Genomic DNA, 24,604 nt, shown 5'->3' with positions numbered 1-24,604 from the left:
TTCTCCCCTACTTGATTGTATGTAAGAGACTGAGTTTTACTCTCCTTTTTGTAAGTCATATCATTTTTTACAGGCATTATGTAATCAATGTCCTTTGAATATTAAATTGTTAATTTGTCTAAATTCAAGTATAGAATTATGATGCCAAAGGCAATAATTAGAGAAAATTTTTACTTCAGCATGATTACAAGCATCCGTAATACAATAACTAACTTGCTGTGTAGATCAATTTATCAGCAAATGTCTTGATCTTCCTTTAGTTCATTTTCTTGAATAGGCAGCAATTCATTGAAGTACTTCCTGTTAGAAGGCTCTTTGATGTTTTAGCACACTCCAGGGGCCTCCACAGTTTCCTGAAACATGTCTTTGGAGAATATGCAAATGCACTGCTGGCAGAAACCCACAATGTTACATTGGAGACACCAGGCATGTCATTGTGGGATTGAGGCAGCCTTTGTCAGAGTATATCTCAGCAGCCCAAGGACCTGGTGCTAGTCGCCTGCTCTAGGGAAACTTTAGAGATGCTGTCTCCTCAGAGATGTACAAGATGACCTTCAAGATGTGAAAAGAAAATATTTAGAATTTCCATTTACAGATTTTGCCTAAAATGTGTGGGAAAAATAATGCTTTTTTAGTGGTACTTATTACATAGATTGCCAAAATCTGTTCCTCATTATATCCTCACAAAAGAATGGGAGAAATGGATGCTGGTGCTCTTTGTTTGCCTTAATTTATCAGGGTTTATTGACCTCAATTCCAATCCTAACCATCGCCAGGTGTCGCACTGTAGTAACCATGCCTCATGCTTGCTGGTTCTGCCTGAGTTCATTGTAGGTGACTTGAACAGTTTGCAACATGCTACAATTTCCTACCTTTAATACCAACATCTCTCCTTTCCAGATTCTCCAGCACCATGGAAATTTGTTCTACCAAAAGCGGCTGTACCCAGCAGTGAAGGGAGTTAAAGCTGCTGGGGACAACCATTAACCAATAGGGGATGAGAGCTGGACAGGGTCCCCAGTCACCCATCATCTAGATAAGGATGATAGTGAGGTAAGTCATGCATGGCTTCTCAGAAGGCTGCTATTTAGGACTGGCCCTCCAGCAGCCATGTGCTTGTTGTTGTTGTTTTTTTAAGATTTTTCTATTTATGCATACAAGAACTGAGGTGTAGGCTAGAGATGTGAGGAGTGAGAGGATTCACCAGAGACAGAGTGGGGAGCAGAACAGGTGGATCTACTGAAATACTCTGCTGAGGGGAGTAGCGGGCAAAACAGAAGAGGTCTGCTGAGCCAGGTGGGTTAGCTTCCTGGCTGGGGATCAAACTCACGCCTCAGTGGCTGGCGATAGCTTGATAACACTGAGAATTTAACCCCACACCCTGCATTTCCCTGTGCCTACCTTTTGCTTGTGCTTCCTGGTGTCACCTTCCATGAAGATGACTTGCATTAAATCCTTCTCTCCAGGGCTGCTATTAATGTAACATAAGAAATTAGTTGAGGTGGATTTATGTGCTATATTATCTGCTTAACCAAAGCACTCATAATAGATATATTTTCAAAAGATTTCTGCAAAGAAACTTCATAATGAAAATAACAGTGATACATAAGAATGCGTGAACAAGAAACTGACATTGCTGACACTTCACTGAATCCAAGAAAGAGTTCTTTGCTAGTCAAACTGCAAAATAAATGTAATGAACAGCTAGTCATATCTAACAAGAAGTGGGGGGAAATCAAAATTGTGAAGGACTATTTGAAACAGGCTGTAGGGTAAGGTGGAAGGTATCAGGCTTTTCTGCTTTCCCGCCATTAGGATAGATGACGAAACCCTGCAGTCCTGAATGCATGCCTGATGGCAGGCACCTGGAGTAGGGTGTGGGCATGCGTAGGTGGGTACACCTGAGCTAAGAGACTGGTTTATAAGGGTGGTGCAGCAGAGTGCGGTGTGGTGGTAGTGTGGTGTCGAGGGTGGAGGAGTGGAGTGTACGGAGGAGTACAGCAACTACAAACAACAGCGAAGAGCATGTGGCTGCTAGAATCGTTCATAAACCTACCCGGAATGGGTTGGTCGCTTTACACAGGCATTTATAGCCAATAAATGAAAAAGCTCACCCCACCTATATGTTGTTGCTTGAGATACTAGTTAATGATACTATATCACAATTGACAAGATTTTTAACTATATTATTTAATTTTGTTTAATCTTTAATTACTTTTCTATTTTTCTGTTTCATAACATGCTAAATAGTAAAGTGGTACATATACAACTTTATGCATTTATAAATAATTGATAAACTTGTCCTTGTATTACTTTCCTAAATGGGGGTGCTGGCTCAAATTTCTTTACTAAAAAGATTAGACATTAACACCACTGGGTAAAGAACACTAGACATTATAACTACGTAATTATCAGAAGTCACCATATTGAAATCTATATTTACAGATTAAAAAAAAGTGAGCTCCACATGGTTTAAGTAGCTTTTTCCAGGAGCACACTTCCACCTGATGGTAATACTAAATTATAATACAGGTCTTCTGACACACAATTCAAAAAATCTTTCTCCTCTCACAGAGTATAAGATATCTAAATGACTTTACCTTGTTTTAGAAGGCACACATTCTCTTCTGTCATCTCTGGCCTTCTTTCATCCATGACCCACCTTGACTCTCAATTTCTTTGTATTCTCTACCTTTTCATGTTTATTGCCATTAACCTATTCTTCCATGTGTCTCTCTCTTTTATCTTCGCTCACCAGGTCTGGACTATCTGTTTACCTTTCCTAAATGCAACTCCAAGACAAACTCCATTTGTCTTGTCTTAAGCTTTGTATTTCCAACTCAATGCTAACTGTGATTTAATGTGACAAGCTAATACTAGGAGGTCCAAATCTTGCCCCCAAGATCTAATTTTGCTTTGAGTTATAGGAGCAAAGGTGGTTTTTGGCATTTCATGTGTGGTTGGCCAGTGGACCCTTCTCTAATCTCCAGTTTCCCTTCAAGCTCTGAATTAATTTTGATTCTGAATTGCTCTAAGATTAGATGAAGTGTTGGAGCTATGAATATGAATTAATTTCTAAATCTACATCTATAAGCTTGTGAGATTGGTAACCATTATATTTTCATAGCTGTAATAGAAAAATAATTAGGACATCAATATAATGCATAGAAATAGAGCAAAAGACAACCTACAGAAATTCAATTGTTAAAAGTATGAATTTTAAGTTAAACTGTGATATAAGCCAAGCCTTACTATGTTTTAGCTGTATAAATTTGGGTAAGTCAGTTCACTTTTCTATGTCCATCTTCCCATCTATAAAATAGAACTAATACTTGTTCTCTCTTCAAAAGAAATTTATGAACATTAAATAAGGTAATATAACAAAAGCTTTTAGAATATGTTTGTGCTATATAAGTTTTAGATAATAGAGTAACCATAAAAGACAACTGATTGGGAGAAATTCATCTATTTACTCTCAACAAATTTCTAATGGCCTATTTCTATATACAAAATTGGACAGGTGATTGCAGTGTCAATAATAAGATACAATACACAATGCTTGAGCTGCAAAGGGGTAAGATAGAATGGGGGTCTGAGGTAAATCAACAGAAATGGTAATAGATATGAGCGTACATAAATTTAAATTTAAAATATTGAATACACAGGATATAGCAGCTAATTAAATATGGGAATAAAAGATGTAAAAAAAATCCCTTTTTCTTCATCCTTCAGCTTGTATGTTTATATAATCTATGTTTTAGAATTAAGTAGGAAATGCAAAAGGAGGAACAGACTTTGAATGAAAGATAATGAGGTTGATTTAGATATTTCTAGCTTGTGATGCCTGTAAGTAGAGAAGAACCTGGAGCTCGGGAGAAAGGGATGCTAGAATTAGAAATGAGATGATAGTTGAGGACATAGGAGTCCTTGAGCTTACCCAGGGAACACATTTATAGGAAGAAGAAACTTCAGATTAGGGCAACATCTAAGAAAACAGGATAAATCAGCAAAGTAGGAAAGAATAGTTAGAAATGTGGAAGCAGGGCCTCCCTGGTGGTGCAAGAGGTTAAGCGTCAGCACTCTGAAGTGAGTTGGATCTCATGCCAAGGAGCTGCCCACATGGAGACCCACATGGAGTGCAGCAGACCTTTCCTGTCTCGTCCGCTATTCCCCTCAGCAGTGTATTTCAGTCAGTCCATCTGTTCTCCCCCACTCTGACTCTGGTGATTCCTCTCCCTGCACCTCTGGCCTACACCCCAGCTCTTGTATGCAGAAATGAATAAATCTTCAAAAAAAAAAAGTGGGAGCAACAACATGGTATAATATTGTGGAAATGAAAGATGGAGAAAGATCCAAGAATCCAACTGCTCCAAGAAGACTAAGATACATCTTAAAAATAAACCTTTAGATATTCTAATTAGGCAATAACTGGTTACAGTGCATTGGTGGAGACAGTACACACTGTGGATAATAGTGTGGGTTAGAAAGGCCTACAGGACAAGACTGGAGTTTCTATGTTGCCACCCACTCATGGTCTGACCTGTTGGACAACATATAACATTCTTTAAATCTCAGTGTTCTCATTTGTATAAATAGGGCTACCAAAGATACCCACTTCATTGGATTCTTGAAAGATTTAAATGAGCTAATACATGTAAGCTGCATATTGTCTGACACACATTATTCTCTCTGCAAATATGAGGTATTATTGTTGATAATGATATTATTAAATTGGTAAGGAGCACATGAGAGTTTAGAAACTATAGACCTCTCAAGGAGTCCACAGAAAAGGAGACGTGAAATATTTACTTGAATGGGAAAGTGTTCTAGACGGGATTTTTTTTAAATTCCAGGATGGAGAGCTTGCGCATGTTTTTAGGCAGATTAAGAGCCAGTGACTGAATAAAACAATACTAGCATAATAATGGAGGGTTCTTTCTATAGAGAAAATTTTCTCATAACAAATGAATTTCACAGATAATGTGATAAGCCCAATACATAATAAAAGAGAGCAATATTTCAATTGAAATTTCTATAGGTGAATCTACTTTGAAACACCTACAATTTGCTGGCTATTCTCACACATAAGTGTTTCCCCTATGGAGTGCTTTCAATTTATAGTTCTTTACTGCTTCAGGATGAATGTGCCTTCCCCAAAGATGTGGCTAAAAGTTCAGGCAGGTTTACCTAGATGGAACATCATTCTTTCCAACAATGTTTCTAATTATGTGAGAATTGGAAAGATGGGGGAGAGAAGTGGGCAGACAGGGAGAGAGAGAAAAAGGGGTAGAGTTAAGAGAAAGAGAGAGAAAAAGGGGTAGAGTTAAGAGAAAGAGAATGACAGAAAAAGCCTCGACAAACCAGGCAGCCATTACCCCAAGCAGATCTCAGGCTGTAGAGTATGAAACTACATTGTTGACCTTAAAATATTCAGCAAAGAAGTCAAATAGACTTCCAACAGAGCTCGAAACTAGTAACTTTCATAACAGGTCCCAGAAAGTGGAAAACAGAGGACAGAGTACTTTCATCCCAGTAAGGAGCTTGGTTCAAAACTAGGCTCTTCCAATATTGTGTGTGTAAGAATTGTAAAGGACCACTTTTGACCACCAGGGACCATTTTGAGCTTTGCTAGAATCATCTTTACACTTGTCATGCTAAAAGCTTAGAAAGCCTTAATAGATACCTCTCCAAGATTTTGCCTAGAGTTGATCTTACAGGTAAGGAAAGAAAATTTTTTGAGTTCAGTTCTCTACATGGCTCAAGTCCCAGTACTTCCTCCATTTAAGGAAGCTCTGCTTTCTTGTTCTGTGGGAAGAGTGAAGGGAGAAATGTTCCTCAGATTTTCACTCTCGAGGCAACAGTAATAGCTCACAGCTCACTGTTCTCACTTTCTTCTTCACCATCTATTGTTAGTAAGGAAAGAAACTAAAAGACCAATTCATGCTGAGTTGCTGATGACTGATAATGGTTTATTATGATAACCCTTCAGGCTATTTACATTTGAGTAAGAAGCAGCATAGACTATGAAGGTAGGAATTTTAAGTACTTTGGAATGCTCTAGGGAAGATGTGTGAACACTTAGGACTCTTCTTAGCACTTCACCCATTATATCACATAAACAACATCCTACTCTTAGCTTTGACAATTCTTGGCAGGCAATAGGACTGAGGATACTAAGAATAATAGCCGTGTGACCGAGGTCTCAATTCTAAACTCTGCCTAGAAAGAAGTCTTTACAACCCAGGAAGACATTGTGAAATTACCTCCTTCCTTTAGCTCTCATCGTGGGTTGGCTAGGACAATTACAAGAATCTTGTATTTAAGTTTTCTCATAGATTGGTTAAAAATCATCCCCAATAGTTCATCAAATCTGAAAAAGGAGAAAGAATATGTACTGTATAAAAGTAAATCCTAAGGCCACCTTCAGGACATAAAGAATTTTCCTTGATGAAAACTTTAGTATACAAAAGCACTGAATATATCAGTTACATAGTAACATTGTAGAAAAGACATATATGCTAACTATTGTAAGTAAATATAAAGGAGGAGACAGCAAGAAACTATTAAATACATGGAAACAAATGTGAAAATAGATATATAACCCAGTGCAAGAGAGAGAGAGAGAGAGAGAGAGAGAGAGAGACTCTGTTAGAATGAGGATGAGGGCATATGGAGTTATCAAACATTGCTTTAAGACAAAGACAGTAGCAGTGTTGTCTTTTTGTAGGGAGATCACTTTTCCAATATATTTTTTTATCTGATCTTTACAGCCACCCTAAGAACTTAATTATTAAAACCCTAAAATCTCAAGTGCAGCAGAGATCCAGAAAAGAGAGACTTGTCTAAAAGGTCAGGTAGCAGGTTGACAGTTGGGAGAGGGATGGGAGTGAGGACAAAGTCTTGCCATTTAGAAATTTAAGATTATAAAATTCACAATAATTTTTCACTTGTTCTATACAAAACATATTATTTCAATTAAAGTATTCACCACTCCTTTATATTTAATCCAGGATAATCTCACACATATGTGAAATGACACATGCACATATCATTTATACATTATTTTTAATGGCACATGTTTGAAAACAACCTAAATGTCTATCTATAGAAGACTGGGGGTGTGTGTGTGTGTGTGTGTGTATTTATTATATATAAATAGAATGAAAAATTTATAGCTATGGAAAGATTTCTGATATTGTTTGATAGGGTTACTGGAAAAAAAGTACCACAAACTGTGTGTCTAAAGCAATAGCTATTTACTGTATCACAGTTCTAGAAGTCTAGAAATCTATAATGAAGGTGTTGACATGGCCATTTTCTTCTGTAACTTCTGTTGGAGAATACTTCCTTGCCTCTCCCTAACCTCTGGTGATTTGCCAGCCAGCCTTGGCATTCCTTGACTTGCAGCTGCATTATTTTAATCCCTGCCTGTTGTCTACTGTCACATGACATTTTCTCTGTGTATCCCTGTGTGCTCTTCTTATAAGGATACCAGTCACATTGGATTAAAGGTCCATCCTATTCTAGTATGAGCTCATCTAACTAATTACATCTATGATAATCTTATTTCCAAATAAGGTCACCTTCTGAAATACTGGGGTTAGAACTTCAACATATCTTTGGGGGAGGGGGGTAGATACAATTCAATCTCTAACAATCTCAAAAATAAATTAGGTGAAAAAAGCCAAGGTACCTAGCAGAGTATATTATCATGATACCTTTGTGTAAAAGATAAATGCACAGGGCCTCCCCAGTGGTGCCGCGGTTGAGCGCTGGGTTGCAAAGCTGCCCGCAGACTCTGCAGCGCCTGTTCAATCCCCCGCCACCAGGCGAGGGTCCCACATGGTGCGCACATGCACATGGACCTCTCCTGCCACGCCCACTGCTCCCCTCAGCAGTGTATTTCGTCAGTCTGCCTGTTCTGTTCCCCGCTCCGGCTCTGGTGAATTCTCTCACCCTTCCGTGCTTCTGACTGTAACCAGTGCTTGTATAAATAAATAAAATCTTAAAAAAAAAAAAAGATATATGCACATACATATTACATAAATGTTTATAAATGCATTAGAATATCTCCAGAAGGACTCACAAAATGCTAGTGGCTTCTTAACAGGGAAACTGTATTGCTGGTAGAAACATTATAGAAGAATCATATGTTTTAGTTTTTGTTTAATTACAGTTTTAAAATTGTGTGTTAAATAATTTTCAATCCCCTTCTACAACTATTCTTTAGTTTCCTTGGATCTATTTAAGATTCAGTTCCTCAAACATTAGGAAAAGGTATTCAGATCTTTTCTTCTAAACTTCTCCGGCAGATAAATTTGAGAGCATTTACTCACTTTAATGCCAGTCCAAAATATTAACAAGTAGAGAGAGAGAGAAACAGAACCAAGATGAGAGACTGGGCTCTGCAATATACAATCAGAATCTGAAGCAAAGCTAATAGGGCAAAAAGTGAGTTCAGAGTCTCCAAAAGGATTATCATGCACGTGAAAGCAAAGTGGAGGTCATGCTCAAAAGTGACCAGGGGAGCCCCACAGTTGTGACTTAAAGTACAGTATCTCCTAAGCCCGCCAATCCTAAGAATCATCTTTTCTTTTTTTTTTTTCTTTTTTTTTTTATAGAGGCATTTTTTTTAATTTATTTATTTTTATTTGTTCGTTTTGTTTTTGTTTATACATGCACTGGGTACAGTCAGAAGCGCGGGAGGGTGAGAGAATTCACCAGAGCCAGAGCGGGTTGCAGAGCAGGCAGAAGGAATGAAGTACACTGCTGAGGGGAGCAGCGGGCGGCAGGAGAGGTCTGCTCGCCATGCGGGACCCTCCTCCGGTGGCCGGGGAGTAGCCGGGAATCGAACCGGCACTGCAGAGGCCGCAGGCAGCTTCGCAACCCAGCGCTCAACCTCTGCGCCACTGGGGAGGCCCAAGAATCATCTTTTCTTCATAAAGATTCCTAAGCACCTCCTCTGGTTCAATTACGAGGCTCTGGCCATTAAATCTGACGTTTAACACATGCAGAGAAAAAATCTGGACAACACTAATGAGCAGAGAGAGCACTCAGTGAGTGACCTTGGTGTTATCTCCCACTGCTGACTCTGCCTTACAATGACTCCTGCTTCTAGGGCATCAGCAAGACATTCATTTCAGGACTGTTTGGATGGCCACCACCTCCCACTGTTATCTTTTATTCATTTCTGCTTTCCCCCAATAACTATAATATATAAGTTCTCTGACACAGGATTTATTTCCCCCTGCATCATTTAGATCTGGTATTTAGCTTGGTATTCCAGAAGTTTTCAAGAGAGACTAATTCTGAAAGATCAAGATTTAAAATGCAATTGGTAATGAGAGATATGAAGTTATCTTTTAGGACAAAAATGAGGCCTTTTATAGATATTGAAATAGGAAATATAGTGTTGATAAAAAAACTTTCCAAACTATTTTGTTACACATGTTTTGTAAGAAATAAATAGTACCCTACTAAACAGGATTGATAGTAAAGCAGATTTGAAAATGCTAATAAAAAATTATTCCATTTTAAAGATTCATAATACATATTAACATAGACAAGGCTCTAAGAAGTTCTTAATGTGGATGGAAATTAGACTTGAGGGGGTAATCATCAGATAGTATATGCAATTGTCTGACTATAATGGTGGACACCAGAAACTTACACAATGCTATAAATCAGTGTTACCTCAATTTAAAAAAGGAAATTCATGATATAAAGAAGTTTTTTAAGTTCATTGAACTAGGGTTTATAAAATTTACTTAAATATAAATTCTTGCATTTTACTTATTAAAGTAAATTTTGAAAACCTGAGGTTCCTAGGAACACAGTTTGGGAAACATTAATGTAAAAATCTTAACATCTTCTTTTGACAAGAGTTTGGAGAGTAGTATGGGAAAGAAAATATTTTCATAAAGGTGAAGTCAGCTGAGTATATGAGATAAGACTATGGGAGCATTTGTTTATTCAACATTTATTGAACACCATTTAGAAGAATAAACAAGACATGAAACCTAGAACCATAGGAATTTTTTACAAGCACCTTTACATACATAATTTCAAAATTTTGGTTTTTTAAATTGCAAACATTTTCTGATTTATCCTACTGCACAATATATTCACAGATTAATATGAAAATAAATCAAATTGTTAGGCCAACAAACAATGACTTACTGGCTCAAAAAAATAGTGGGTTATGAGAACATTAAGGCATTATTTTTTAAAATGTAGTACAACAACTGTTTGTTTTTGTAATGCATTCATTTAAATGCCATTAAAATATTGGAGTTAAAGACAAATATAAAAAATGTCAAAGGACAAGATGACACTTCCAATCAAGCATGGCAAATTGAGCCTGACTGTTTATTTCTGTGCTCTCCTAAAAGCCCTCATAAGTGGCAGCAAAGAATTTTTTTTAAAAAAGATATAAACCCATTATGACAAAGAGGACAGTGTGAGTAATAATAGCAGCTAAGAGATATACAAAAGATTTTACACAATGGAAAGTAGATGGATAAGTGGTTAAGCTTCAGAAAATAACTGATGTCTACCTGCCTGCAATGAGAAAAGCCCTCACCAAGTGTGCTAGTTGAACTATAAATGCCATTTAAAGACATTGGCTACCCCTGATGAAGCAAAAAGGAAGAGAATTAACTGAGAGGCTATCTGTAGGAGTTAAGGCACCCAAGATCATCTCTTTAGCCAAAAAGTGAAGCACACCTTTACAGTGCCTAGAAGGCAAGATAAAGAGCCAGTTACCAGAGCCTCCGGCTCCCCTCTTACACAGATCCCTTCCAAGGCCCTATATTTAACTTTGCTTCATAATTTTTATCTAGAAGGAAATCCCCAAATCATTTAAGTTCTAGGATCTACAAAACCTAGATCCACTCAAGACAAGGTAGAAAGTGTGGACCAGGAGACACCACATTAAAAGGAAGGAAGATGTGGGAGAGTCTGCGTGAAAAACACCTGCCACGCCTGCCATAGTTCAGCTCCCAAAACACTGGTGACCAGGCTGATTTTCCCAGACAAGAGACTGGAAAGAAAAACTGAGCAGTTCAAATCAAACATCCACTAGAAACTGACATTTCGAGGAACCTATCAGTCTCTTGGTTTACCAGCTGACAAAGTCTCAGAGCTTAACAGCCTCGATTTATTTTATTTTATGTATTTTTTACATCATTTTTCATTTTTGCACAATGTATGCATTTTCATTTTGGTTATATTCCCCATACAATTGCACCCCGCCCCCCCTTTTTTTTAAATAAATTTCATTTTTATATTCCCCATACAATTGCAACCCCCTTATTTTGACCCCAATCCTTCCTCTCCCCGCCCCCGCTCCCGGTAGTGTGTCTCTGGTTTATAGTTGCTTGTTGCTTTTGATTTTTACTTTGTATTAATTAGTCTTTTTCCTGGTCCCTTTATTTAGATTTTCTAAATTCCTGCTATGAGTGAGACCATCCAGTATTTTTCTTTTTCTTTCTGACTTATTTTGCTGAGTATGATCCCTTCTAGCTCCATCCATGTTGCTGCAAACTGCATGAAATTCAATATGAATAGACAGTGAAGAATCACCTGATAAGAATCATTAGAGAAAAGTCTCAAATGTAAAAGATAGGGAAAAAGCCAAGGAAAACTTCAACAACAATAACAAACCTTATAATAAACATCTTAAAGAAAAATACTGCATCCATTAAAAAACAATTATGTGTATATAAATACATAATTTTATGCATAAGTATACATTCAGAAAATAAAAACAAAAATGCAGACTATTTAAAATATCAGAGTATATGGATCAAAATATAACATTGAGGAAGTTTCATTAATTACAAGGAGTCCAGAAAAAAAAAGTATGGAAAAAATTATCCAAGAAACAGCACAAGCACATGCTCCAGCTGTGATAATCTGAGTTTCCAGTGAGAGTCTACTAAATGCCCAGCACAATAAATAATAATAATATTAGCAATAATAATGATGATAGTGTTTACAGATGGCTTGTTTGTTATGTGCTTGACACCTTTCTAAGCATTTTTAAGTATTATTACAATCCTCCTTAACGCCCCATGCTGTGAGTACTAATATTATCCTTATTTTATAGTCAAAAGAGGCACAGAGAAATACAATAAACTGCCCACTGATAGACCCAGTGGTCTGGCTCTAGAATCTGTGTTCTTAATCATCACATATTTCTGCCTTTCCAGAAAAAAAAAATCCATGAAAACCAAATTATTTTTTAAAAATTAGAACCCTAAGGCTTTCAGTGGGAAAAAAATTGGTCACATACCAAGAACTGGAAACAAGAATGGCATCAGAATTCTTAATAGTGCTCCTGAAAGCAAGAAGGCGATAGAGCAGTGCTTCCACATTTCTGAGTAAAATTAATTTCCAATCTAGAATACATATGCAGACTAGCTATCAAAGGTGAGAGTAAAATCAACAAAACATTTTCAAATTGCGTATTTGCAAAGAGAATCTGTTTCCTGTGCACTCTTTCTCCAGAAGTTACTGGAAGGCTAAATCAAGAAAGAGGAAGATGTGGTAGCCAGGAATGGAGATCTCCCAAGGAGGGACAGAGGGAATTCCTAGGAAGATATGAAGGGGACATTGTAGCTGTGCTGCAAACTTTGAAAGCTACTACCCTAGACTGGAGCAAGAGGACAGAGGTCTCCAGAAGAAATAATAAAAGAGAAACTGAGAGACTAGCTGTCGTGTTTGACCATATTGAGAAAAGTCTTAGAGCTCCAGCAGTGTGTGAGGAATGAATTAGTTCTCAGGACATGGAAAACTAAACAAAGGCGAAAACATGGCAATTATAGACTCAGATAAAATAAATAGTTGTATAATAAATGAAAGGTAATCATAGTACAATTTATGCTTTTGGGTTGAGTAATATTTATCTAATCATACCAATGAAAACATCAAAAATGTTATAACTATATTGGGTGAAGGAAGGGAGTATGTGTCCTTCCCTTTTCTATTTTTTTTTCCATATCATGGGTTCTTTCTGGAATTATATTATTCAACTCTTTGTCTACTTATCTATTTTTTTTGACTTTTTGCACCAGAAAGTTTACAGGTTTGAGAACTTTGTCTTGTCCACTAGTATCTCCACAATTATATCCAGGAAGGAAAAAAGCAGAGAGTTTAAGTGGGCTAAATCCACATCTGTTAGAGTAAAAAATCAGCAGGCAATGTTTAGTATTGAAAAAAAATCTCAAAATAACAGTATCATTTCAAATAATATCAGAGAAATTTAGTTGGGAGTGATTTCCTCTAGGGAGCATAAATTGGGAACATGAAGGGAGAAAGCAGGCATGAGCTGGGTTTCATTATAGGCCTTGTAATATATTTTATTCTTAAAATGTGTATGTGGATGACTTTGATAATAAACTTCTGAGAAGAGAAAAATATAAATGGAAGCTATATAACTATGTATCCCCAAATGAAGTTTTATTTTACATTAAATCATATTACAATAATATTTTAGAATGACTAATCAAAAGTTACGAAATTAGAGGGGGGGAAAGCAGAAAGGAAATTTCAAGATGATTCAAATGATAGGTGATGAGACCCTGAACTAGATAAGTATCCTGCATATTAGACAATGTTTGGGAAGTTAAAAAATATTTAAAAACATATCCAAGAAACCCACATACTCCACAACCCTCATTTGTAGCCAGACTCATGTACTTTTTCAGAATTGTGGAACTGAGTACAATTCTGTAATTTAAACACTTAAGTTAAAAGAAATCAAAGGTTACCCTTATTTATTGCAAAATTCTTCAGGGCATTTTGTAGTTCTAGTGTCCATGAGGAGCCAAGTTTTTACAATTCTTTGGTACACAAGGTAGTCCCCAAATTATAAGCTGGAATTTTAGTATCCGTATCATATTATTGTCCACAACCCCATAAGTACAGTACTCACTAGCTTCCAGAAGTCAACACCCTCTGATTTTAAAGTGTCAACTGCCATATTCCTGCTACAGATGTTACTTCTTAGCCTTTCAAAGTATTAAAATACCTTGTATTTTCCTTCATATAGCATTTACCTTATTCTGCCTTGAATAATTTTGAATTATTTTCATCCCTCTTATGAGCTGATAAGGCCATTTGGACCAGGAATTATGCCATACTTGTATGTGCTCAATAGTCTTTCTGAGTTAGGTATTCATATATTTGTACATGAATAGAAATTATAGGAAATTAATTATTCTCTTTAAAACAAGCTCAGTTTCCTCACTGAATAAGGAATTAAACTAAATGAACTATCTGCACATTAGAAACATCTGAGGAATATTTTTTTTAATTATGGTACCTAATCAACAAAGTCTGGGTAATTATTTTTAATTCCCTTGTTGACTCTAACAGAGACTGAAAATTACAGGATTAGTTGTATAGCTTTGATTCCCAAACTTGTTTAAGTATCAGAATTACCTTAAAAAGTCCCCTAAAAATGCATCCCTTCCAGCTGTAAACTCTATGATTATGTCTAAGTGGCCCTCAGTCCACTACTAATGATTTTCTCATTCAGTGAACTAGACTTGACAACTTACAGAAGCAAATAGACTTAAGTTTGGACTTGTGTACAGGAATTGATGAACTGGCAGGGAGAGTGTCACTATCATTTACTGCTGCAGGAGGCCTTGATGCCCCAGCCAGATAAGACACTGGCAAGCAGCGAAGCCCAAAGGGCCTCACACCGTGGGGCCAAAGCCAAAGGGCCTCACACCGTGGGGCCGAAGCCAAAGGGCCTCACACCGTGGGGCTGAAGATTCCTTGTGCCTCACACCGTGAGGTTGAAGATGTAACATTCCTTCACTTTCTGTTCTTGGTCATAAATAAGAAAAAATTTCCCAAAAAAGTACATTAGGCACTATATTATATGCATCAGTATATTGCAAATAAACGGCATGGAAAATTAGAAACTAATTATTAAACAATTTGGCCTACTTGACAATGGAAGACAACTTATTGAATATGCCTGACAAGCATTACAATACAATAATCATAGCAGGTCCTTCTAATTTGTTTTCTCTTGAAGTTTCTTGGGAAAGTTTTTAATATGAAGCTATTTGAGTTAAGGAATTTCTAGGTAGAAAAAGTTCTGATAGCTGAACTGCAACTGGTTTCCGGCTGAAGGTCATGTGAATAGAATAGTCCTTTGATGCTTAGGCTTTAGCTGATAGGGATGCACTGGCGGTTATTCACTGTTTTAAATAATTGTCTGAATGAAAAAATAAGTAGCTTTAATGTTAGGTTTGGTTTATTATCTGTTAACCTTGAAAGCTGCCGTCTAGCTGAGACCTGTAGGGGCCAGTGGTCTATGGGAAACATAATATACTAATTGTTTATGCTTTACACATGATAATGTATTTTCTTATTATTATTACTAATAATGAATAAATAAAGACCTGCTGAGTCTCTCGGCAGAAGATACTAGCACCTCACCAAGTGTCAGTGTCTCCTCATTCTACCTCATCCCCTTCCCCTCAGCCCTTAAGTTTTCAGTTCTTTCGTTTTCGCCTAGGCCGTCTCATCCTTTCAGGAACCCCTGACAAGACGTTTTGCTGGAGGCTGGTCCCCGGCAATTTACCTCTACTCACATCCTCCTTCTGGACAGAATGTCTCTCTCCTCCTTCCATTTGGCCTATGTGCAATGGAGGTTTGGAGGTTGGAGCAAGTAGCACCTACAGACTTGTTCCAAGGCCCTGAGGAAGCAAACTGGATAGTATTCCTGAGATGCTTTATGTAATGCTATGCTTGCAAACTATTTACAAATGTTATTCTTTCACCAGAAATAGGCATTATTTATTGGTAAATAATGGTTGTGTAAAAATTACCTTTTTGTATAATGTGGTAAGCTATCCTTAATACTATTTTCACTACAAATAAATATATCAATTACTAAGTAATAATACTGATTTTACTCAATAATTTCATAATACATGCTCATTATGACAATCTGTTAGATAGGTTTGGGTATCACCCCCCATTTTGTACATCAACAAATTGAAGTTAAAACTAGTTATATAACAGCCAACAGGATTTTTGTCACCTGGTTCTAATCTTTGTGATCTTTCTACTCTAATATATTCACTGTCTTTTGTGAAGAGGGTAGAAACTTTTTAGACTCTCAGACCCCCAGTTCCTTTTTGAGGAATACTCGCCTTCCAAGAAGAAAGCAATTAGGCAATTAGGTACTGGATATCCCAAGCAATCAGGCCAGTACAATTTGTACAATAATTTTATATGTTGTGCATATTTGTCTTTTTTCCACGTGGAAATAAATAGCATATTTAAAAGCTGTAAATTTCCAGTAAAACTGTACAACTTAGATACACATTTTTATTCTATAAAGACAAAGAAGAATGTGATAAGCATCAAAGGACTCTTTTCCCAGGTTGGTGAGGTAGGTATTTACTATCCGGTTCTGGAAAACAATCACCCTCTCTGGTTCCAGTGTTCAGGATGCATGCACCTTGCTCATCCTGCGTGTATCAGAAGACACATTTGACCTTGTTGTACAGAAAAAAGGAAAGATTGTATGTGGAAGAGCCAAAAGGAGACTAGAGTGGTTATACAGAGAGGTCTAATTACAGGTATTTAAAACATAAAATCATTGTTTAGAATCTCTTCACAGAGAAAAGCTTGTCCTCTACCAGCTGTATTTTTCCTTGCTCTTTTCTGCTTTTATGGAAATCAAGTCCTTTGTTACCCTTCCAAAATGTTTAAATAGACCGGAGCTATATTTTGAGAGACAATTAGAAACTCTAGAGCCCTACAAAAGGTTAAAAAAACAAAAAGAGCTTTTCTAATTAATGCTCATAATTTTACTTCATTTTAGAGTGTAAAACTGGGCAAAGAAAACCTGAATGGGGAGTTGAGACCTTATTTCTAGCCCTGATTCTGCCACAAGCTTGTTATAATACCCTTGGGCACATCATCTAACTTCTTAAAGTCAGTATTTCCTCATCTGTGAAATGAAGGCATTAGACTAGAATGATCTTTGTTCCCAGCCTGAACATTTGTAATGCTAAGTTTTACAATTCTCAAGTTTAATCTTCTTTCTACATTGAACATATCTGAAATGTAAAATGTTTTATAGATCCTCTCTTCAGAAATTTTGCAGCCACTAACACTGTTTTTCAACTTATGGTCCTCAAACTTCCTCCTAACAGAGTCACCTGGAAAGATTAGGACCCTGACCATGCTCACTAAATCAAGACCTTTAGGATGGGATCTAAAGTGGAGCAGCAGGACTGTGTTAATAAATGCTGTATTTTATACTTGAAAGTTTCTAAGAAAATAAAAAAAATAAAAAAGAAAGTTTCTAAGAAAATATATTTTATAACTTACACACACACACACACACACACACACACACACGGCAACTCTGTGAAGGGATTATCTGCTATCTGCCTTACTGAGGACATTGTTCACTATATATATGTATATCTCAAATTACTCTGTACCTCTTATACTTAGGCAATGTTATATGTCAATTATATCTCAACAAACCTAAGGGAAATTTTTAATTTAAATTTAATTTAAATTTAAATCATGTTCCTGAAAAAAAAAATCTTTAGCATAGGAGGAGGGAAACCCTAATATATGTATCTAGTGAGCACTGTAATAATCCTTATTACCCCTAAAGGCTGAGAATAACCGAGAAACCAGGAATACAACATGAAAGTGGGAAGGGAAGAGTGATGATGAAATAGTGATAACTGCTACCTAGATTTGGAAGGGGAAGAAAGAAGCATAGAGGACAAGAGGGCGCATCGGGATGGAGAGGCTGCTCAGCGCCCCACCCCCGCCAGAGATGGTGGCTCTGCTAACTTGGCTCACATTGGCCTCGTGTTTGAATTGACTTAAGTCAAGTCTTGTTGGTGAGAAGTGGTTGTGTGACCTCACAGTCATAGCATCGACTGATACAAAGCGTCCCTAGCTTTGGTTTTCCATGATACTCAAAACCATACAAGTAGCTTGTGATCAGAATATACCCTTGACTACAGAAAATAAAGGGCCCACTTTTTGGACAATAAAACATGGCAACATTATAATAAGTATTGTTAAATATTTTGTTAAAGATTTATTTATTTATGCATACAGGAACTGGGGTACAGACCAGAGGTGCTAGGGGTGAGAGGATTCACCGGAGACAGAGTGGGAAGCAGAACAGTTTCACTGAAATGCACTGCTGAGGGGAGCAGCAGGTGAGACAAGACTCATGCTGCAGTGGCTGCTTATAGCTTCATAGTGCTGTGCTTAACCCCTTGCGCCACAAGGGAGGCCCTATTATTAAATATTTTGATTTGGAACTATCAAATCATTTGTCTGTTTTACTGCAATTATCTGTTAAGAAGTAAATTACTTTTGGATTTTTCTCATTTGAAACAAACACATGCAGCAATTATTTTGTTCCAGGTACTATTCTAAGCACTTGGAAAAAGTTCCCATGTGGCAGTGTAAATGAAAATTTTTCAAACTCAGAAACAAACTTTCATAGATAATGTTATTATTTTTATTTGTTCTGACCATGACATAAACTCTACATGGCCATTTTCCTGCCTTCTGGTGTTAACAGTGAACATTCATCACAATAGGCTTCCGTGTAACTGAACAGCAGAATGCAAAATGCAACCTGACTGTTATAGCCAAGATTATCCTCCAGTTCGCCAACCTTCTGAGGCTGTTTCATTTCATATCTCTCAAAATGAGTCAAGTCTTGTCTCTATTCTTCAATGTCTCTTTTTGAGGACATCATTTTCCTTAGGTTTCCTAGCTTTCCAGGCTCCACACTTATTTCCACCTAACATTCTTCTCAGTACAAACAGGCTGCCCTTCTCTTGGAAGTGCTCCACCTGGATCCTCCACTGCTTTTCTTTCATGCCTCCCAGAGCACTGTTTTCACAAAGCTGTTACCTGTAGTCAATTTTTATTGATGTTTCAAGGGAGGGATGCCAAAGTGGGGGAGGAGGTGAAAAGAACACAGTAGCGGTAACTTCAACACAGAACAGAAAATAATCTTAAACAATTTTGACATCACTCTTTCTGGCATTTATAGCCATTTTCCTCCATTAGAATTCTCGCTGCCTGTTTTTTGCTGCATCTTGAATTTCCTCTCTTCCATGATCCTCCTTGCCTTTTCACCCTTCTCCCTGTTTCCCAGGCCCTTTACTCATTTGCCCATTCCTCGTTTCAAGGTTTTTTCCCAGAAAGCAATTTCCTCTCTTCCTCTCTCTCTCTCTCTCTCTTTCTCTCTTTCTCTCTCTCTCTCTCTCTCTCCTTTTTCAACCAAGATAACTATGCCATTATGATCCTTTTCAATTGAAAGGGCACTGAGAAAACTTATCATGAAATTGTGTGGGCAAAGCAAACAAATTTTTTAAAGTAATGATGCATCAGAATCCTGGCAAGAACCAAAATTCCACTCCAAAAGAATTTAATTAAGGGACTGAGGTGTGAGGCAGCTTTGAGAAACTAGCAAGAAGCATTGAGGCACCCAGGGAGCAGCAGCCACCCAAAAGGAAACTTAATACTTCTAAGTCTGAAAGAGCAAGAGAAGGAAATAGTGTCTCTGAGCCTGGTGAGAGTAAGAACTGCAGAAGAATGAGTGAGAGTTGTTATTTTAGGGGTCAGTACACCAAAGCAGGGAGAGAGTAGAGGAAGAAATACCCTGATCTCTCGTTGCTCTAGCCCACCAAGCTCCTTTAGTCACTCCCTATGGGCTGAACCAAACCAGAAGTGAAAGGGCAGGGGAGCCTGGTGAAGTAGGCTGCAGAGATCTCTACTCATGGTCCAGAACAGATTGGGTGAGGCTGGGTAATGGCAAATAACCAGAACAGATTGTTTATTTACTTAGGGTAACACTGAAAGCAGAAACTGGAAGGTCAGCCACTGCTGGAAGGCAGAAGCAACTGCAATCAAACTGTTGCACTCAGAAATTTTGCACTTCTCATACACTGGAAAGCTTTTGTGGAGACCAAGGTTAGAACTCACCTTCTTCCCTAGTTCTGGGAAAGTGTCTAAGTTGAGGCAGAGCAAGCACAAGGAAATGTTCAAGCAATATTCCCTGTGTTTATATTGTCAAGAGTCCTACCTCCTTTTCTCCTACCACAGGTATGCTCTATAAGAAAAAGGAAAGCACTTTTTGAAGCATAAAACAAATCTGTAATGACCAATCTAGAAATTTAATTAAGTACCAGGAGAAGCCAAACACAACTGAGGATGTATACTTTTTTTTTTTTAGATTTATTTATTTATTTATTTATACAAGCATTGGGTACAGTCAGAAGTGCGGGAGGGTGAGAGAATTTACCAGAGCCAGAGTGGGGAGCAGAATGGGCAGACCAACCAAACACACTGCTGAGGGGAGCAGCGGGTGGCAGGAGAGGTCTGCACACCATGTGGGACCCTGCCCGGTGGCCAAGGATCGAACCGGCGCTGCAGTGTCTGCAGGCAGCTTCGCAGCCCAGCGCTCAACCGCTGTGCCACCGGGGAGGCCCTGAGGATGTATACTTTTGAACTCTAAATTCTTTATTTTATTTAAACTTAAGCTCTTAACCACCCATGAGAAGAGTTGACATAATTCTTTGAAATCAGTGAGGCAAAAACAGATTATCAAAAACTGGAGAGGGGATATAGGGTTGTACAGGGTTGATTCTTTCCTGAAGGCTGAATACTAATTTGAAGGGATGGGGTGTGTGTGTGTGTGTGTGTATGTGTGTGTGTGTGTTACAGAGAATGGATGCTGCAATATAAAACCCTGGGTACTCTCCCAGCCAACTTGGACTTCTACTTGGAGCTCCTTCATCTGATGGTATTGCAATTTCCAAAGGAATGATGAAATAATTTCTGGAGGAGGCTTCAGTTCAACCCAACTCTGATATGCCTCTGACCTGCATGTACCTAGATAACTATGCCATTATGATCCTTTTCAATTGAAAGGGCATTGAGAAAACTTGTCATGAAATTGTGTGGGCAAAGCAAAAACTGTGGTGTCAAAGAATGAATTCTATAAAATTTTTAAGAAGAGAGTATTGTCCTCCATAAAGATTACTCTTTTCTGACTTGAGGAATAAAAGAGTGTTGTCCTTAGACATACATATATTCTCCTTCACATTTTGGTGTTCAGGACAGCCTGTAGAAGAGGGGCTAAAATGACTAATGAGATAATCATTATGTTAAACTCTAAAATCTATTAAGGACTGAACTTAGTGCTTTACATCACCTCAAAATAAATCTGGAAAATACACACAAAAATATCCCTATTTTAGAAAGAAACCAGGTTTAAAGAACTGTGTTTGCACATAAACACACAACTTGTACAAGGTGTAGATGATATTAGAGCACAGTTCAAAGCTTTTGCTCCTAACAACCACATGACACAGAATGAATACGTCAGGGAACTTGGAAAGAGGGCAGTGAGATGGTGAAGCAGAGAGATGGTCACAGTTGTCTTCAGGATTTTGAATCTATATACTGTAATGATTTAATTAGCCAGGAATCTGGTTAGAATTGATAGAAACAATTCAAACCAGTATAAGCCAGGATTTGGGAAGGAAGGAATTTATTATTTTTTTAACCTAAAAGTCCAAGAGCTGGTAGGTTCCAGTATAAAACCAGGGGCTTAAATGAAGTTTCAAAACAATCCTCTGCATATATTCATCTACTAATCTTACTTTCTTTGGTATTGGCTTTAATTTGTAGATTGGTGGTATCTATGTAATAGAGAAGTTAAGTACTGACAGAACTAGACTTACATAGCTCATGACCTCATAGATCATAACCTCAAATCAGTAACTAACATTTTCTCCCTAATCATCTATATCAATCCTTGAAAAACACTGTTTTCACTTGGATCACATGCCCATCCTTGGTCCAATCACTGCATCTGAGAGAAGTAAAATATTCTTGCTGGCCAGCCTGAGTTATAGGCTCACTCCTAGTAGGACAGTAAGGCTTCCCAAATGAGAGAGTTTCCAACACAAACGAAAGAAGGCTGAAGAGGCAAAAAATACAAGGAAATAAAAATGGGCTCAAAAATTACTAAACAAACAGTTCGGTCTCTGTTTGTAGGTGACTAAATGAAGTTTGTGAGCGGAGACGAGCATATATAAAAAATATTGCTTGTTCCCTCATTGAACAAGAGATACACTGTGTTAAAAATAGCTCACTTTATCAGTGCACATTGCTCGAACAAAGATAGATGTTTTCTTGTTCTTAAAATGTAGACCTATACAACTGAGATAAGAATAAATTTTATTCCTGAAACTTGTTTTTTCCTAATAAGGAAGTCTCCATAGATACTGAGTCGCTTATCACCCTGAGGAGTATATTAAGTATATTGAGGAGTATATTAAGTTTATTTTAGAAGAGAGAAGGGGAAGGGAAGAGAAAGATCCAGAGATCATCCAAAGTCAATGCCTGAACACTAGCATTCTTGCATCTAGAACTCTCCAGGCAGAACAGCATTCTGAGGTGTACTTCTGAACTCCCTAAAGCTCAACCTACCTCCAGATTCAGTTTTCTAACAGCCCATCTTAGCTATCACCCTTTGGATTCTTCTTACCAGCCTTTGTCCCCTGACTGGTCAGTGTTCAAGGGGTCTTGGACTAAGAATTTGAGTTAGTTTATTGATTAACCTAGGGAATCCTCTTCCTTCTCTACTCTCCTCCCTCCTTTCTTCAGCTACTTGAGTAACTGCATTTTTAGACTGTTCAACCAGCATCCCTTTTGTGCTCACTTCTATTACAAAACTTATTTTGTTGTCTATTTGTTTATATATGACTCTTTCTCCATTTCCTCCTAACCCTCCGTCACTCACAAGATGATGAAGCTCATGTTAATTCATGTTTGTCTCTATAGCAGTTTTTATACTACCTGACATATAGTAAGTACTCAATAAATGTTGGGAGAATAGTCATTTGAGTTTTTCTATTAATAAAATGGGATCCTTGTAAAAATTAAAAAGTTATGTGCAAAACAATTAGTTTGTAGTAAATGCTAAAATGTTCTCTTAATGTTGAAAGAAAATATATAGCAGAAACCCTTAAAACTAAGAGAATGATATCTAATAATTATATTAGCCTAAAAATTGAGGAAAGACTAGTACTCTTTTTTTTCTATAGGAATTCCTTATGGAATACCAGTATTTCATAAGAACATAATTTAAAATGCATTATGTTCTAACAATTTTTTTACATAGTCATTGCGAGTTCCAATCAACTGACTCAAATATGAGCCTTTGGAACCCAATCCATTTGTTTGTAACTGAAAAGTTTTCCATATGTGTGCATGTAAATACACAGACATTTCCTTCATCAGATTTAGTTTTATTATTTGTGGTCATCCTTATTTAATTTTAAACTAGTGCTATACAATAATCTTGTTATCCCTTAAAGCTTCAAAAGGAAAAAAATCAGAAAAATATCCATCAGTCTTAAATTACATGATTTTGAATTATGCTAAGAAATAAGAGGTGACTGATGGTTGATCTTCATTTAACACAAAAGCAGGAACTTTAAAGACTATCAGAGCCTTTGCTGAAATAGCACTTTCATTCAATAGCTAGAAACATAATTAGTAAAGAATAGGAAAATCATGGGTGAAGACAATCATCCTTGTAATCAATCTTTTATAAATTTCCCTGTGGGTAATTTATTTAATATAATACTACCAAGTATTGTAATTCCCCCCAACTATCAGGTGTTAAAATTTCCCCAAACCCAGACATATCTGAAATTCAATTCAATAACTCTAGCCACAGAATTATATCAAAAGATTAAATTAACAGAAAATTCTGCATAGCATATCTATCAAATACAAAGAGATTGTCCTCCACAGAGATGGTAGGGATTCCTGAGCCACCTCTGTCTATGGAGCCCACTCAGTTAAATCACATTCTGTCCTGAGAATCTGTGACAGACATTAGTTTGCAATCACTTTTATATTCAGTTTCCCAGGGCTTTTTGGAAAGAGTTTGTGTAATAAATCTTGAGAGTAACCAAGAATTCCCTTTTGACTCTTGGCTTGTAGAATCATCTCTCCACTCTAGAAGCCCTTGCTCCTTTCCTCTGGCTGTTACTTATTTGTCAGTCACCTTGCCAGAAGCCATTGAACAAAAGAAGCAGTTGCCTGTGGACCCTAGAGAGATGAGGATTCACTATGCTGTTGCAAAAGGGAAATGAGCATATACTCTTGGCTAGAGATCACTACGTTATTTCTCTCTTTTTTTTTTTTGGCAGGGAAGAAGTGGGGTATAGGCCAGAGGTGTGGGGGGGCGGGGTGAGAGGATTCACCAGAGACATAGTGGGGAGCAGAACAGGTGTACTTACTGAAATATATAGCTAAGGTAAGCAGCTAGTGAAACAGGAGAGGTCTGCTGCTATATGTGGGTTCGCTCCCTGGCTGGGGATAGAACTCAGGCCTTTGCAGTGGTAGTGCTGAGACTTAACCCCTAGGTCACCAGAGAGGCCCCATGATAACTTTCTTATCTTAATAATATCTCCTACCCCTATCCACTGAATCTTCCAATGGTTTTACTATCCTCTTATTTTTGCAATACTTCCTTTAAGGCATACCTGCATGA

The 24,604-nt window shown here is 37.4% G+C and overlaps 1 protein-coding gene across 1 annotated transcript in view; it reads left to right on the top strand.

Moving 5' to 3' along the window:
• Positions 1 to 1,031: 1,031 nt before the first annotated feature.
• IBTK (inhibitor of Bruton tyrosine kinase) overlaps positions 1,032 to 24,604 on the top strand; it is a 116,563-nt gene continuing 92,990 nt past the window's right edge. The window contains exon 1 of the mRNA XM_054698987.1: positions 1,032 to 1,053. The gene's annotated coding sequence lies outside the window, so the exon portion shown is untranslated. The remainder of the gene's footprint in view (positions 1,054 to 24,604) is intronic.

The sequence above is a fragment of the Talpa occidentalis genome, unplaced genomic scaffold (genome assembly GCF_014898055.3).
Source record: "Talpa occidentalis isolate TD23 unplaced genomic scaffold, MPIMG_talOcc4v2.1 talOcc4.2, whole genome shotgun sequence".
In the NCBI taxonomy this organism is placed as follows: Eukaryota; Metazoa; Chordata; class Mammalia; order Eulipotyphla; family Talpidae; genus Talpa; species Talpa occidentalis.
The sequence above is the reverse complement of the archived record's forward strand: the minus strand, read 5'-3'. Positions and strand labels throughout refer to the sequence as shown.